The sequence below is a fragment of the Stenella coeruleoalba genome, assembly GCF_951394435.1.
Source record: "Stenella coeruleoalba genome assembly, chromosome: 14".
In the NCBI taxonomy this organism is placed as follows: Eukaryota; Metazoa; Chordata; class Mammalia; order Artiodactyla; family Delphinidae; genus Stenella; species Stenella coeruleoalba.
Genome location: NC_137160.1, coordinates 40,878,709 through 40,895,787, shown reverse-complemented (window position 1 = coordinate 40,895,787; position 17,079 = coordinate 40,878,709). Strand labels below are relative to the sequence as shown.

General features: G+C 39.5%; 1 protein-coding gene across 11 annotated transcripts in view; it reads left to right on the top strand.

Annotated features, from left to right (window-relative positions):
• The first annotated feature begins 4,915 nt into the window (after nucleotides 1-4,915).
• DTNA (dystrobrevin alpha) overlaps nucleotides 4,916-17,079 on the top strand; it is a 390,818-nt gene continuing 378,654 nt past the window's right edge. For all 11 annotated transcript variants that reach the window (XM_079942540.1, XM_079942545.1, XM_079942534.1 and 8 more), the window contains exon 1: nucleotides 4,916-5,107. The gene's annotated coding sequence lies outside the window, so the exon portion shown is untranslated. The remainder of the gene's footprint in view (nucleotides 5,108-17,079) is intronic.

Sequence of the window (17,079 nt, the reverse complement as noted above, 5' to 3'; positions counted from 1 at the left end):
CCTAAAATGTAAAATACCATTATTTCCAAAAATAAATTTTAATTATGGATCTACTCACATATTTGTTACACATTTTAAAAGATTACAATTTGATTAGTTTAGTTTCATCTCTACCCCCACCTTTTTTTCATTTAGTTTTTTGTTATAAAATACAAGGCTTCACAGCATCCAATAAGTTATATGGTATTTACTGTAGGGATTAACTTTCAAATTAAAATGTGTGCTTGTTAACATGGTCCTGACCATCTACAGGAGATTTGGGCTGTGTCTATATGATATGCAAAGAATTATTTCAGTGGGAAATAATTAAATTAGGCAAATGATTTCACATAAATAAAAGTGTTTTGACTATGCTTTTCACTTTGTAACAGGTTTCTTTGGTATCATTGAAAACATTAGGTTTTATTTAGAAATCATCAAGGAAAAATTAGACATTTCCCTGAGATAATGTGGATAGCTATTCAGATAACTCATTTTCAATAAATAGCAATTTTTGGCCTTAATTATTTGGATTGGTCATCTACATTGACCAAATTTGTTAGTGACATTTCTACTTTATTCAATATTATTCTGGATTACGTGTATCAAGACATTCTGTATTCTTGGGCAAAACAAAAACAGTCAGCCCCAAAGCAATTAAAAATAGGGTCAATCATCAGCAAAGTGAGTAAACGATAGGCACTGTAAAGCTGTACTCTCCAGCTGGCGTTTTTTGCACTGTCCCCACTGTGACAGTACACATGAGTTCTATCTGAAACATTTGGGGTTTATGTTCCATTGAGAGAATAGATTCTTCCAGGAGGAAAGGGTGCACTAGCGTGATGCCATTGAGAGATGTAAACCACCATAAAATGTGTTCATGAATTGCCACTATAAGGTGGAAGAGCAGCTATTTAAAATAGCAGCAGATTTATTTATTTGAACCCTAGGAAACAAGATACACTGGACCGCTTAAACCCATTCTTAGGCTCCGTTCTCCCTTTCAGTGCATCCGAGGAGAGCATGGAAAATGCAAATAGCATTTCTCCTGAGGATGTTAGTCAGACAGGAAGATCAACTGAGGAGACACTGGCTGAGCACCAAAATAGGTGCTGCCAGAAGCAGCTGAGTTACGAGGCACTCAGTCTAGGTAACGGGGCAGGGAACACAGGTGGGTGCGGAAGAAAAACTGCCCTCCTGGGCTTGCAAATACTCCCTAACAGGTGTCAGAAGCGTGCCTCAAAGCAGGATTTCTCAGGCAAACAGACACCTGGCTTAACTATATAAATATGCATCTTGAAGTGATGCATGAGGAGGCTGAATGAACACCCTTGGTGTTTATAAATACAAACACATACTGACACCCCCTCAATTTTTATGATTGCTTAGGTCACAGTTTACACTTTTCAGTGCAGGTCAGAAGACCGTGTTCTGTCTGAGGCTGATGAGTTCCAAAACAGTGGTATCTTGGAATGTCAGAGAACAGCAAAGGGTTCTGACTATCCTTGGGAGCCAGAGAGAAGGCAGGACTTCTACAGGAAGGGGGGACAATGAAAAAAAAAAAGAGAGGAACAAAATTCGCCCACTTCATAATTCTGCCCAGGGCTCACTCTGGTCTCCAAGTTTTGTAGCTGTCACACCAAAAATATCATATAACCATGAATCCCCCAAGCCACAGCTCAGTTGATCCATCATCTCTACCTGTGTTGGACTGTTAATAGACTTTTCATTCTTGAAAGCTAATCAGTGTATTGGGGGAGCAGTATTTATGTAAATTTTGTGTTGTTCAAGCCCCCATATCATCCTTCTCTGAAACAGTAGTCTATAGCCGGGGGTATAAGTGTTTTTAATTGATAAAATAGTGATGTCTTTACTTCTTCAACTCTTTCAAATCCATTTTCTTTTATACTTTTGTCATTCAAATCTTTTAAATATTCCAAAATTATTAATTCTTCATTCCCCCAAACTAGGACCAGCTCACAGATGACAGCAATCATTCTGATTTGACGTATAACCCATATACACTCCACACGTCACTATGTTAATAAAGTACATACACACACACACCTAGTTTCTCTGTAACATAGTGAACATTCTGATTTGACCTATGGCCACTCTCATTTTCACTATAACCTATTTTAAAACTCAAGAAGTTATAAGAGCAAAATAGTAAATATGCGTAAATTATTTTCCTCGGTAAAGATAGGCTAAATTAGTAGGAACCACAAATACGTGTGCATAGTCCTATTAAAAATATTTTTTTTCCTAAATGGAATTTTTCTGACACAAACAGCTAGTGATTGTTGAGTCACTGGAGTTGTAATGTATTTCTGAAACACAGGCTATAATCATCAAGCCTAAATACATCTCTAATTAAAACAAATGCTGCCAAGAGTATGCAGATCAAAAGGAAAGTGCTCTTGATAACACTGCTGCTCAATTCAGGCCTCCAACCCTTGTGTAGAAATCTCCCAGAAATACGGCAAAGCCATCAGACTCCGCTACATGCTACCGCTTCTAGTTTAACTCCAACAGCATGTGTAAAATCCTAGATTATAAATCACCGTTGTGATCTATGACCAGGAATCCATCTAGTTGAATTGTTTATGAGAAGGATTGGAGGAAGGTGTACAAAGCAGCATCTTTAGGGCTGACCGATCACAAAATATAAATATTTCCAAAACCATGAGTGACAGTGCTCAGCACTTCTCCATTCAACGTGTGTAAAACTATGGAGGACCATTATATTCTTTTAAAATGAAGCCCACAGAGATGCCCACCTCTAATTATTATTAGGCTTAATAAAGACTTATGAAAAGCACTTTGAAAAATCAGAAGTGCTTTAAAAATATAAGATGTTATTATTATTATTTTCCTTTAAATATTGCAAGTCTAGCTCTGTTGCCTATTTTAATATACCTTTGCCTTTGGTTTCCCATATACCTCCCTGAATTTCAGTGTTAATTTCTTCTTAAAAATTTTAACTATGTCATGGCTATTTGATTCCATTGTCATTTTTCTTATTCCATTATACTGACAGGTCAGTCTATTTATTTCTTCTAGTGGACCCTGTATGGAATTATGAAGATTGAGATCACTCAGGATAGGCTCTGCAGAACTCACACCTGGTTTCTTTACCATTAAATTCCAATAAGCTTATCAAAAAGTAATGATAACAGAAGTCTATGATTTCTTAAATTTGTTTTCCATGAAGCAAAATTTGGAAAATTTTAGCTTTCACTTGAAATTTGATCCTCTTTTTCTACTTTTATGTTTTTTTCCCTTCTTCTCTCCCTCTTCCTATAACTTCTTAATACCCTTTTATTCTTCCCTTTCCCCCACCTCCTTTCTCTGCTTCTCTTTGACTTATTCTCTCTCTCACAACATTTTTCCTCTCCTCTCTTCTCTGCTGAATTTTCCTATATACATCTGCACAAATGCTATCCAAGAGTGCTCTTTGTGAGAACTTTTACAACATAAAAAAAATTCCCATTTAGTGTTTATGTGAGTACAGTGCATGTGCAGGTGAAGGGCAAAATAATGTATTACTTTGGCCATTGAGATACTGTGGAGGTCAAAGACAGATGAAATCTGGAACACAAAGACAGATGAAGTAATTTTAACATGGAGCAGAAACTAAGTAGGTAAAAAGAAAAGGAGTGTATCTTGTACTTTCTTTGTGATAATTTATAACACTAAAAATAATAAAGTGTTCAGTGCATATATATATATGCACATATACATATATATACGTATATACACATATACGTATATATATGTATATATATATCATCTCAACAACTAGATGTAAACTAATGGAGGACAGGTTCCATGTATTAAATTCCTTTATACCCTTCAAAAGAGCACAGCTCTTCATACACACCAGGCACTTAAAAGAGGATTGAATGAAATACAGAAATCGTTATGAAATTGGTGACTACCCCCCAAAACATTGACTGAAATTGCTTGTTACTGCTAAGGAGTTTAAAACACTCAAATGAATATGAATACACACAGGGACATGCAGACATAAAACAGCCCCGGAAAAACGAAAGAAAGAAAATAAATGGAAACATGAAACTGGAGATATATACAAATACACAAGAGAACATTCTATGAAAACCCATACTAGAGAAAAATTAATTAACTAATTTGCGATCTTAGGCAGAAGGTCATTTAAAAATAATCAAAAATATCTTCATTATTTTTCAGTACCTTAAGTTTCCAGGAACTGATAATAGTGAATTTGGCAAATTGTGAGTAGCTGTGCAATTAATGTTTATAGTGACATACTGACTTACTTGAACCTGGATAAGTCATGTTATCTGCCCTGTGCTTCTGTATCTCTGAAGTGACAGTACTAGTTGCCTTCTCATCCTCTTCCTCTGCAAAGATGTTCTGCAAATAAATGAGGTAATGTTTGGGAGATGTTCGCAGCTTGGGAAAGAAACCCACTGCACACATCTCAGATGGTATTACTATTCCATATTCAAACCTGGCATATTATTGCCTCTGTTTTAAATTGAAATTGTACTGTTTGAGTCTTGGGTTCTGACCAAAATCTGGGTCGACATAAGAGGACGATTATTTTTAATTTTAATTCTGAGGCTCTGTTCAGCTCCCTTGCACGTGTGAGGGCCAACTGTAGGAAATAAACAAAGCACATAAATCAAACTGTGAAAGAGGAAAATCTTTCTCCAGAAGGATTTTTCTTTTTCCTTTTTTTTTTTTTTTTTTCAATGAAGAGCGTGAACACCGTATTTCCCTTGAAGAATATTTCGGTCCAGGAAGGAGGATAGTGCATGCCGTGGGAGCGTATGTGTGCGTGTGTGTGCATGTGTGTGTATGTGTGTGTGCTGTGCGTGCGCGCCCGCGGAGAGAGGGGCGGGGGAGGCGGATGAGGAGGATGAGATCATAGTTTCAGGATCCTCAGGAAACCCTGGTACTGGCAGCAGCCAGCCTCTGCTGTGCCCACATGACCCACAACTCTGGCAGCGGACCGGGCACTTCCAACATTATTAAATAATAAGAAAGCGGCTCCTACTCCATGCCCAAACCTCCCCACAGACCGGTGGACACCTTCTAAGAGTTTGACGAGTCGGTGACTGAGGCGCCCGTCCATTCCAAGGTGTGTGCGAGGCGTTTTCTTCCCTGACAGCTCCGGAGTGGGGGAGGGCGCGGGGGTGGACGGGGTCCGTGTGGCGGGCGAGGGTGGGCGCGGGGCCCGGCTGCCGCGCGCTGACCCCGGCCGCCCGGTGCCGCGGAGCCAGCCGCCGGGCGGGAGATGCCGGTGACGCGCAGCCCTAGCTGCGCAGGGACCGCAGCAGCCCACGGCGCCGGGGCGCGGGCTGAGGAGGCTCGGCCGCCGGAGCAAGGGCAGGCGCCACGCACCCGGCAAAGTCAAGAGTGGAAGCGGGCGGCGAGCGCGGCGAAGGGAGGGAATCGCCCCTACGCCCACTCGCGGGGGTTCCCACCTGTGCGCGGGCGCCGGCCGCCGGGAGCGCGAAGCATGTGCCGGACGCCGCAGCCGGGACTGCGGCGCGGCGCCTCCCCGGGCGGCGGCGGGCGGCGCCTCGGGCCCGCGGGGCGGCGGGAGCGGCTGCGGCAGGATGGCCGGCCCGGGGGCGCGGGGCCGCGCAGGTAAATGTCGGCCTCCCGCCGAGGCAGGGCCGCGCCGCAGTCCCCGCCGCCACTGCCGTCGCCGCTGCACAGCTCCCGGGAGGGCGAGGGCAGCCGGCTCGCTCGCGCCGCGGGTTGAGTTGTTTTTGTGGTCACGGTTGCTCGCTCGGTGGTCCCCGCGGGCTGAGCTGCTGGGAGGTGGCGTGGCCACCTCCATTAGGGATGACACTCACGTGGGGAGAGTTCTGGGGGGCTACTGTTGACCGGGAAATCCGCGGTGGGATCCTCTCCCGCCGGCGGCGTCTGCGCGTGTTGCAATGCACTGCGGTGCCGGGGCGGCGGGCCGGGCGGGAGGGGGCGCCCTGCGGGGCCGGGGGGGCGGTCGGCGCGGACGGTGAGTGTCTCCGGCTTTTATAGCCTGTTGCCCACTCTGGAGTTTTCCTCTGAACAGAGGGCGGAAGCGAGGTCCGTTCTGGTACCGGAGTGGGAGGTGGCGAGGTGTCTATCAGGAGACCAAAGCCAAGGAGAGAAGAGGGATGGCGGGGCTGGGCTCAGGGGTACCATGCCCGGGACTTGGTAGTAAAACTTTCCTCTGGCGAGATTGGGGTATGGTTTTGAGAAGGTAAGTGTAGAACTTGAGTCGGGGTGAGGGGTATTGGATGTACTCTGGCAGTGAAGTTCACCGCCATTAGGTTCATTGTTGCTCTAAAAAAGGGTCTTTTGAGTTGATGTTTTTGTTCAAGTTTATCTGTTATGATCGCTTGGTGTTTAATGTGTCTTGTGTTTCCTTTCAAACGTATCAGTAACCTACATTGTTGACGTATGCCTAATTATTAATTTCTTTTACAAAAAGGACTTATTTTGCTTATTCCAAAGGTAGAAACTTTAGGAAAAAAACAGCCCTCCAGGCACAGTTCTGTGAACTTTAGCTTTAGTCACTCACTTAATTCTAACACCACCATAAAGAGTAGGTAATAATACTGTCCACCTTTTACAGATGAGGAAATCCAGACACAGAGAGGTGAAGTAATTTTCCCAAGGTCGTACAGTTTTAAATATTAGAGCCTAGTTGAGCTTTTGATGTACTCTAAACCAACATATATTTTTTTTTCATAAAAATAAGACCTAAAATCTTCTGTATTTGATATATTGACCACGTCTCTACCAAGATGAACCTCTTAACTGTGTGCTACGCCCTTAGGACAATTAACACTTTTTCTAATACTATAATTTCTAATACTATAATTACGGCAAGTATCCTTTGAGTCATTTCCTTTTGCCACAATTGACCGTTTCCTACAACAATTATAGATTAAAGTAGTATTTATCAGCAAAGTTAAGATTTTCAGCAGTTAAGATTTATCAGCAAAGTAAATTATAAAGCAGGCAGCTGAATCTCTAAATTTGCACTTAATTTTAAACTTCGTAAGGTATTAGTCTGTTCTTTGCTCAAAGCAGGGCCATCATTTTCTTCCAAACACCATGTTGCAGAAATTTTGAGCGAGTTTAATCATCTTTAATTCAATCACACTGACAAGAGCTTAGGCAGTTTTAAAAGAAGAATTATGCAATTCTCTTTCAACTCTCAGTGATTAAAAGCAGGCTATATTGCGAGTGTTTGTATATGTCATGCCTTTTCACCAATTGTATGTACTTTAGGCAAAGTTGTGTAGCAATGAAGACTGAAATCACATTTTCTCATTAGTTCTAAGCTGAAATACTGTAAAAATATCCACTTGTTTTAAATGAACCATGATGTGAAGAAAGGTCTCAATGGGGTGAAGTCCAACTGCACATATTTAGAGAATTACTTCTCATTTGAACTTATCATGGAACTCTTATAATATTCATTTTATTGGACAGATGTCTCTCTTAGGTCTTCATCTGTTGTTTTTTCAAGTAAATTTAATTTCTGCTTCACATAATGTTTCAAAATTATTTTGACATTCATAGATTTCCTTAAGTCTTGTCTTTCAGTTTAATTAAATTCAGTGTACATACTTCAAATGCTCACTTATTCCACATCATATGTGAAAAGAGAATACAATCCAACTGAACTATATGGAAACGTGATCTTTGGACATGAAAATAATTATCTTCAGTGGTTAAACTCTTCCACACGCCAAATTAGGGCTCCATCTTTCTTTGGGGGTGTTAGAGCACAGTGCTGTAGTCAGGAAAGTTGCATGCCATCAGGCACAATCGTTTTTGTTATTGAAAGTGAATTTGAATTTGCCAAGTCTATATAAAACGTTGATGGTTATTAAGGCATAAATCCTATGGCACATACATATATCCTTTCTGAACTGACTCACCTGTTCCAGTTTTCTAGTTTCTCTTACTTATTTTAGAAAAAGCATTCTCTCACTACTTTTATCTCACCTGGGGGATTTGACACGACTTTTTCCTTTCAAGTCCCCTACCTCTAGTTTTGGGAGAGTTGTGCTGTCTCTGTTTCTTGAGAGGTCCTTCGCCTCCAGTGCTGGGCAAAGAACTGGGGATCACTGGTGAGCAGAAAGATGAGTGCGCCCTGCCAGCACAGGGGCCAGACTTCAATACAATGATTATACAAATAAATGTTTATTTACAAATTGCCATGAGTTCTAAAAGAAGGATTTCTGTAAGAATGTGTAATAAAGGATTCTGGGCCAGACATGGAAGTTGGAACAGGATGCCCTAGAAGTCACATATTTACAGAGGCATGACGTGTGAGGAGGTGTTTAAGTCAGGTGGTCTTCTTAAATGCTTTCATCAATGTTTTCTGAATCAGAGATTTATATCTCACTCTGGTTATCTCTGCACTTCTCTATTTACCAGCTGATGTACTGTTTCACCTCATCATCCACCTATGGACATGGGGAGGATTACAAAACTTCTATCAATACTTTTTATAGCATGTAGAGCATGTGCAACCCGTATCTGGTTATTATCCGATTTTTGAAGTTATTTAAATTTAATGAAATATAGTCATTTTCTTTCTTTGCCTTAACAACTACTTTCAAATTTTAAAAAGCAGTTGTGTGTGTGTGTGTGTGTGTGTGTGTTTGGTTGTTGTTAAAGTGGCAGAATGTCTCAAAATAGAAACGTAATCGATTCATCGCACATCCATAAGACTCCCTGAAATGTCCGTAGGAAGAGAAGAGGCACCAGAGTGAGTGAGGTGAATTAAGTGTTGAACACGCTGGGGAAATGTGTATTAATAATTTAAAGCAAACAATAATAATAACTAAATTTATTGACTTACTGTGTGCTGGACATCATTCTACAGCTCTATATAGAGTAACTTAGGTATTCTTCACAAGAGCCAAACGAAGGCTTCCTATATTACCATTATCCCCATTTTATGGAGGAGGAAACTGAGGCACAAGGAGAACAGTAATCATGACCACTGTCACATAGGTAGAGATTCTGATTCAAGTAGTGATTCTGTAATCCATACTGTTAACTACAGATGTAGTTAGTACTAGTCATAGTTAGACTAATAACTGTAGTATCTGGTTCATAATTTTACTGATGCATTAAGTTCCCATCATTGTTAAAAATCATAACACCTAATTTGATCTTTTGGTTACTTCTCCCTCAATAAAAACCAGTGGAAAATCTTGTAACTGCCTTTATATAAATTCTTTTTGCCCCATATTTTACATGTAAAATATATAAAGCAAGAACAGGTATATAAATGCCTAGACAAAGCCTGGTGACTGCTGGATTATGGGGAATTTCTCATTTATGTTATATATTTTTTGAATTCAAAAATAATAACTTGAGGACCATTTGAAACTATAGAAATTTTTAACATCAAGAATATATACTATAGCATTTCAAATAATTAGGAAAATATCTTTAACAGCTGGAACTTCTATGACCATCAATAAACTTAAGAATTTAAAGTCACCTGTTTCATCTACCCCCAATATCTGTCTAGAGTACTGTATACTGCAAAGAGGATATAAAGTATAACATAAAAACACCTGTTGAATTATCTTGGTAAAATTAAAAAGTCTCTGTTAATCTTTACACTGGAAACTTTTGACATGACCCATAGTAATTGTTATGATAAAAAAACTTAATGTTAAATATTATCCAAATAATGTTAACCTAGAACACATGGCACATGTGATTAGCAAAGTGAAGTACTAATTGGTTAGGTGTGCTGATGCACGTGAAGATCTATTTACAGTGTTTGAAAACATTAATCAATGTTATTTCTCCCTGCAAATGATGGGTAATATGCAGTTGATATGATTAATGTTAATATTAACCATGAATCACAGTTTATATAGAGTGCACATATACAAATACCTGACTCTCTTCTTTGAAGCTGTTGGAAATGTTCTAGGCCGCGCATACATTTTCTGTGACTCATGTATCCCTGAAGAATGTGAAACAGAATTTCACTGTGTGCTCCCCAAAATACAAAGCATCATGGAGTAACTAGTAAACTATTGTTCCAGTTTATACCATAAGGAAAGGGACTCAAGGCTTGATTTGACTTTGTGTGTGTGTGTGTATTATCAGAGTGGAAGATTCCATCAAGTACACCAATGAATAATTCATTAACTATAGTTTACAGTTTGATGCCATAGAGCAGTGTCCTATTGCAAAGACTTTTGTGTGTTTAATGTAAATACAAAATATATTAGTCAGTTATAATAGTTTAGGTTATGCAGTCATAGCAAACAACTCTAAAATCTCGGGTCCTGAAATGAATACAGGTTTATTTCTTGCTAATGCTTTGTGCCCAAGTTGGTCAATAAAAGACTCTTACTTTACATCTTCCTCACTCGGGGACCCAGGCTCATAAGGCCCCTGTCATCTACAGGATCCTCATAATTCATTCATCAAACACATGGGAACATGGTGAATCACCCACAGGTTCTTAAAAGTCTTCTATCAGAAGCAACACCTGGAACTTCTACTCATATTTTATTGGCCAAATCAAGTCATAAGGCCACTCCTAACTTGAAGATGAAAGAGAAGTGCTGTTCTATCACACGCCCAGATGGAAGTAAACTGCAATATTAGTGAACAGACCTAATTATTACCACATGAAATTAGCCAGTTCCCTTCAATAGTTTTATCACATAAAAATGACTTATTAATGGAACAACTGTGTTTTAGAACTTCAGCCTAGGAAGGTAATCCCTGCATAAAACTACCAGCAAAGAGAGTAGAGGCTAAACTTGTAAAATTGGTGATATCCCTTTTTGTCAGTGGGGATTGGATCTAGGAATGATGATAAAGCTCTGGTTTATTTTGAGTAAGAAGAAGATTGCCTTTTTGACAGCAAGCACAAGCCAAGAACAGTGCCAAGACCTGCAACACAGCTATGTTTTCTGAACAGATTTGATAGTAGCAACACAGCACAGAAAACTGAACAGCTATGTGTGTATCTTTTTTTGTCACCTGCAGCAACATGAATGAAAGTATCATATGTGGTATCATATATTATTGTAAAAAGTAATACAGATAAACATATAAACATATTGTATGATTATTTTACATTGACAAACATAATCTGAAAAGTTAGAATATATCCAATCCATGTTTGTAGTGCTATAAATTTCCCTGATGCACTGCCATTGCTGTGTCCCATACATTTTGATATGTTGTGTTTTCATTTTAATTCAGTTCAAGTACAATTTTTAAATATTTCTCCTGAGATTTCCTCTTGGACCCATGGAGTTATTTAGAAGGGTGGCATTTAATTTCCAAATGTTTGGAGATTTTTCTGTCATCTTTCTCTTATTTTGGTCAGAGAACTTTATTTCCTGTGTTATCTTTCTCCATTTTGGTCAGAGAACACACTCCGTATGATTTCAGTTTTTATAAAATTTGTTGAGGTTTATGTTATGGCCCAAAATGTCTATCTTGGCATATGTTTCATGGAAACAATCTTGAAAAGATTGTGTATTTTGATGTTTTGGGGTAGAGTGTCTTGTAAATGCTCATTAGATCCTGTAGGTTGATGGTGCTAATGAATTTTTGTATGTCTTTACTAATTTTCTGTCTAGTTGTCTCATTAAGTGTTGAAATAATTTTTGAACTTTCCAATTATAATTGTGGATTTGTCTATTTCTCATTTCACTTCTATCAGTTTGACTTTATGTATCTTGCAGCTCTGTTGTTTGGTGTGTATATAAATATTTAGGATTGCTATGTCTTATTGGTGTATTGATTATTTTATCATTGCATAATATTCCTCTCTATATCTGGTAATTTTATTTGCTCAAAGTCTACTGTATCTGATAATACAGACATTCCTTTTTTTCTTTGATTGATGTTTGCATGATATTTCTTTTCCTGTCCTTTTACATTCAGCCTGGCTATATTATTATAGTTGATTTGAACTCCTTGTTCATAAAATATAGGTGAATTACATATTTTAATCCACTCTGCAGATCTCTGTCTTTTAATTTGTATATTTTCACCATTTACATTTACTGTAATTATTGATATATTAAGGCTATGTATGTCTGCCATTTTATTGTTTGGCTTTTTTTTCCCTCTGTTTTTGTTTTTTAGTTTCTCTGAGTTTTTTTCCCTGCCTTCCTGTCAGTTACTTGAGCATATATAAAATTCCTATTTTATTTATCTATAGTGTTTTTAAGTGTATCTATTCATATAGATTTTTTAGTGGTTGCTCTGAGTATTACATCATATACATCATATACATATAATTTATCACTGCCTGTCACTGTTGTCATTTTATCAATTATAGTGAAGCATAGAAACCTTACCTTTCCTTATGTACCTTTATCCTCTTCCATCTGTAGTATAATTGTCTTAAATATTTCCTCTACATACATCAGAAAGTGTTATAATTTTTGTTTCAACTGTCAAATATAAGTCAGAAAGCTCAAGAGGAATAAGAAAAAATTCATTGTATTTATCGATATTTTTGCTTACCGTATTCTTTCTTCTTTCTTGATATTGCAACATTCTTTCTTTTATTGCTTCCTTCTTGTTTCGAGAACTTCCTCTAGCCATTCTTTTAGAGCAGACTGGTCTCCTCGTGACAATATATTTTTGTTTTCCTTCATCTAAGAATGTCTTTATTTCTCCTTCATTCCTGAAGGATGTTTTAACTGGATATAGGATTCTGGGTTGACAGTTCTTTTCTTTCCGTACTTCAATATGTTGTGCCACTTCCTTGTGGCCTCCCTGTTTTCTGGTGAGAAATCTTTTGTCCTTCTAACTGTTTTTCTCCTATAGATGAAGCGTCATTTCTCTCTTGCTCTTTTAAAGATTTTTGTTTGTTTTTAGTTTTCATAAATTTGACTACACGTGTCTAGTTGCGGTGAGCGGGGGCTACTCTTCGTTGTGGTACGCGGGATTCTCATTGCGGTGGCTTCTCTTGTTGCAGAGCACGGGCTCTGGGCACGCGGACTTCAGTGGTTGTGGCGCATGGGTTTGGTTGCTCCACAGCATGTGGGATCTTCCCAGACCAGGGCTCGAACCCATGTCCCCTGCATTGGGGGGCAGATTCCCAACCACTGTGCTACCAGGGAAGCCCCCTTAGCCCATTTTTAAATTGAGTTATTACTCTTACTATGGAGTTGTGGGAATTCTTTATATATTTGGGAGCATAATCCCTTATGAGATATATAGTTTGCAAATATTTTCTCCCATTCCTTAGATTGCCTTTCCACTCTGTTGCTTCCTTTGGTGTGCAGAAACCTTTTAGTTTGATGTAGTCCCACTTGTTTATTTTTGCTTTTGTTATCTATGCTTTTGGTGTCATATCCATGAAATCATTGTCAAGACCAATGTCATGAAGTTTTTCCCCTATGTTTTCTTCTAGGAGTTTTATAGTTTCAAGTCTTACATTTAAGTCTTAACTAGACACATGTATTTCTTTGGGTTTTCTGTTTGGCATTCAGGTTCACGAATCTATAAATTTAGGTCTTTTGTCAAAATTTGAGAAATAGTCATCCTTTATTTCTTTGAGTACTTTTTGATCCCTGTCCATTTTCTCCTCTCCTTCTAGGTCTCTAAGACATGAACGTTAGCTCTTTTGTTATAGTACCACAGTGTATTAGTTTCCTATGGCTGCTGTAACAAATTACCACAAATGTGGTGTTTTACAGCACACATTTATTCTCTTACAGTTGTGGAGACCAGAAGTCAGAAATCAGTTTCACTGGGCCACAGTCAAGGGGTTGGAAGGACTAGTTCCTTCTGACGGCTCCTGGGGACAATACCTTTCTTTGCCTTTTCTAGCTTCTGGGGGCCACCAGTATTCTTTGACTCACAATCCCTTCTTCACATCACTCCAGTCTCTTGCTTCTGTAATCACATCTCGTACTTCCTTTCTATAGTCACATCTCTTTTTGCCTGCCTCTTTTAAGGACACTTAATTACATTCAGGTCCCACCCAGATAGTCCATGATATTATCCCTATCTCAAAATGTTTAATTTTATCACATCTACAAAATCCCTTTTGCTGTATAAGGTCACATTCACAGCTTCCAGGGATTAGGACCAGCCTGAAAATCTCTGGGAGCTTCCACGGGTTTCTGAGGCTTTGTTGTCATTGTTAGTTTTGGTCTGTTTTCTCTGTTGTTCAGACTGGGTAATTCCAATTGTTCTATCTTATCATACCTACCTATCAGATTCTTTCTCTGTCACTTCCATTCTGTTATTGAGCCCACCCACTAAATTTTATATTTGGTTACTGATTTCTTTCAGTTCTAAAATTTCCACTTAGTTCTTTCTTATATGTTCTGTTTCTTAGCTGACACTTTCTACTTTTTCATTTGTTTCAAGCATGTTCATAATTTCTCATTTTGATGTATTTTTTTATTATAGCTGCTTTAAAAACTTTGTCAGATAATTCTAACATTTCTGTCATCTCGTTATGGGCATCTGTCATTGTCTTTTTTCACTCAGTTTCTGATTTCCATGGTCTTGGTATGATGAATGATTTTCAACTGAAACCTGGCCGTTTTCTTATTATGTTACAAGACTCTGGATCTTATTTTAACCTTCTGTTTTATTTTATTTTATTTTTTAAAGATTTTTTTTGATGTGGACCATTTTTAAAGTCTTTAGTGAATTTGTTACAATATTGCTTCTGTTTTATGTTCTGGTTTTTTTGGCCGTGAGTCATGTGGGATCTTAGCTCCCTGACCAAGGATTGAACCCACACTCCCTGCATTTGAAGGCAAAGTCTTAACCACTGGACTGTCAGGGAAGTCCCTAACCTTCTGTTTTAGCTAGCTTCCAGTAACATCACCCCAGCGAAATGGGAATGGTGCCACCTCATCATCAGTGGATGTAGAAGTGTAGACTTCTTACCCAGTCTCCCCTGTCACCTGAGAGGGCTCCGGATTCGTGTGGGGTAGGGTATGAATTCAGGCTCCTCACTGGGTCTTCACTGATACCTCTCATTCTGTTGCCCATGTGCCCTCACCTGACGACATGAGGACAGGGAGGTGGTCTAATTACTGCTGGGCCATGATGATAGTCCTTACTCTCCTCTAGGCCTCCCATGACACCACCCAGTATAGAGGACAAGGGGAGACTTGGTACGACCAGATGGGGGTGGAAGTTCAGGCTCCCCATATGGTCCCCATTGACAGCCTAGTGGAGGTGGGCAGTGGGAGTCCCATTACTGCCTGGTGAGAAGGAAGTCCCACCTCCCTACTTTGCTTTTTGTGACATCACCTTGATGGGGTTGAGGGGAATTGGGGTGCCTTGTTACAGCCTGGTGAGGGTGAAAGTCTAGGCTCCCTACTCAGTCTTTGTTGGCATGGAGGTTGTGGGACCCCAGTTTTTCTGTCTCATATGGCTGGAGTAGAGAAGTTACTGTCTAAATGTTTTTTTGTTTTTTTATGCTGCTCTTTTCCTGGCCCTTTGGCTGAAAGAGCACACTTCTGGTGGCCTACCATTTTTTTATCTGCGCCTTTTGGCATTTCTGGGTTTCCGGTTTCTTTATATCCATGTCTGGTATGTATGAAGCAATGCAAAAATCCAGGGAACTCGCCACCCTGTCATTCCTTGGGCCCTGAGAACCCCTAGCTTCGTTTGCCTTCTCGCTTTAAGAGTCTGTATGTTTATTTTATGTGCAGTGTCCAGGGTTTTGAGTTATACGTAGCGAAAGGAAGAGGGAAAAGTACTTCTGCTCCATCTTCACAGACGTCCACTCCACAGTTTTTATGCAAGTGTAAACTTAAAAATATCACTCAACATTGATTCTCAGAGGATAAATCTCAGGGGATTACGACTGATCTGTTTCTGAATAATAAGCACTTTACAGATCAGTGGGATGAGGGAGTACTTGGACAAGGATACAAATAGGATTACAGAACATTCCATCAGTGCTAAGGTTCAGGGATCACGTGGCGGTACTCTTATTCCTCCGAACCAAGGCTTTTTCCTCTACAGGGAAACCATGACTGCAGGCTGCAGCAAGGTTGGAAACTTCCCCCATTCTCATAGACTGTCTTTTCTGGCAGAATGCTGGAACTATACCATCCCAGCCCTTCCTGAATTCTCACTAAGTGTCCTTCATTCCCAGGAACATTATCCATCTGAAATGCAGTTTTCAGCCAGAAAGCGTGTGGGAAAAGGTGGCTAAGCTAGGAAGAAAATAGTGAACCCCAAATCTATGTTTAATCTCTAAGGAGCACCTACCAGCAAGCATTCATGTTAATTTCTTTTGATGTAAAATTATGCATTAAAAATAAGTATATTGATTTTGTCAACTTGTTTGATCCCTACTCAGGAGATTAAGTACAAGAGCCGGGGCTAAGAAATAACAGTTGACAACGAGGCAATCACAAAGAACAACAGTCTAGCGAAATTCTTCCCAAAGACAAATCTAGTTAATGACATTGTAGTTAACCCTGAAATTCTCACCATAGTAGAAAAGTGGTTCTCAAAGTGTGGTCCTCAGGCAGCATCAGCACAACCTTGGAACCCTTTGTGAATGCAAATTTCTAAGACACTCTGGGGATAGAGCCCAGCAATCTCTTGCAACAAGCCCTCCAGGTGCTTCTGATGCTTCTACAGCTGGAAACCAAATACCTAGAGCAGCCCCTTCAACCATTGCAGGACACACTAAATTTATGCTTTTCATGATTCTTGACTCATCAGTTAAGGTTTTTGGAAAATCTGTGTATCACATTTAACATTCAGCATGTTTTAATTATAAATATGTTTCAAGGAAATATAGAAAAGAAATTTAAAATTTATACCCCAAATGGTCTCTTCAGTTGAAGCTTTCTTAATGATCTGCACAATTGTTTTGTATCCTTAACCCAAATAGTCATAACTGCTCCATGTCTGATTCTGTGATGGAAACCAAAAAATTCAGCCACGCCTACACTTCCCCGCCTTTGTTCCTCGTAGCTGCCAAGTCGTACATTAATGGGTTTTTCTAGATGTTTTCTAGGGCTGACACCAGGCATGAGGATATTTGGAGGCGAAGGTGGGGGGCGTTTTTGCATCACTTGAAGATTCATTTTAGGAGATCTT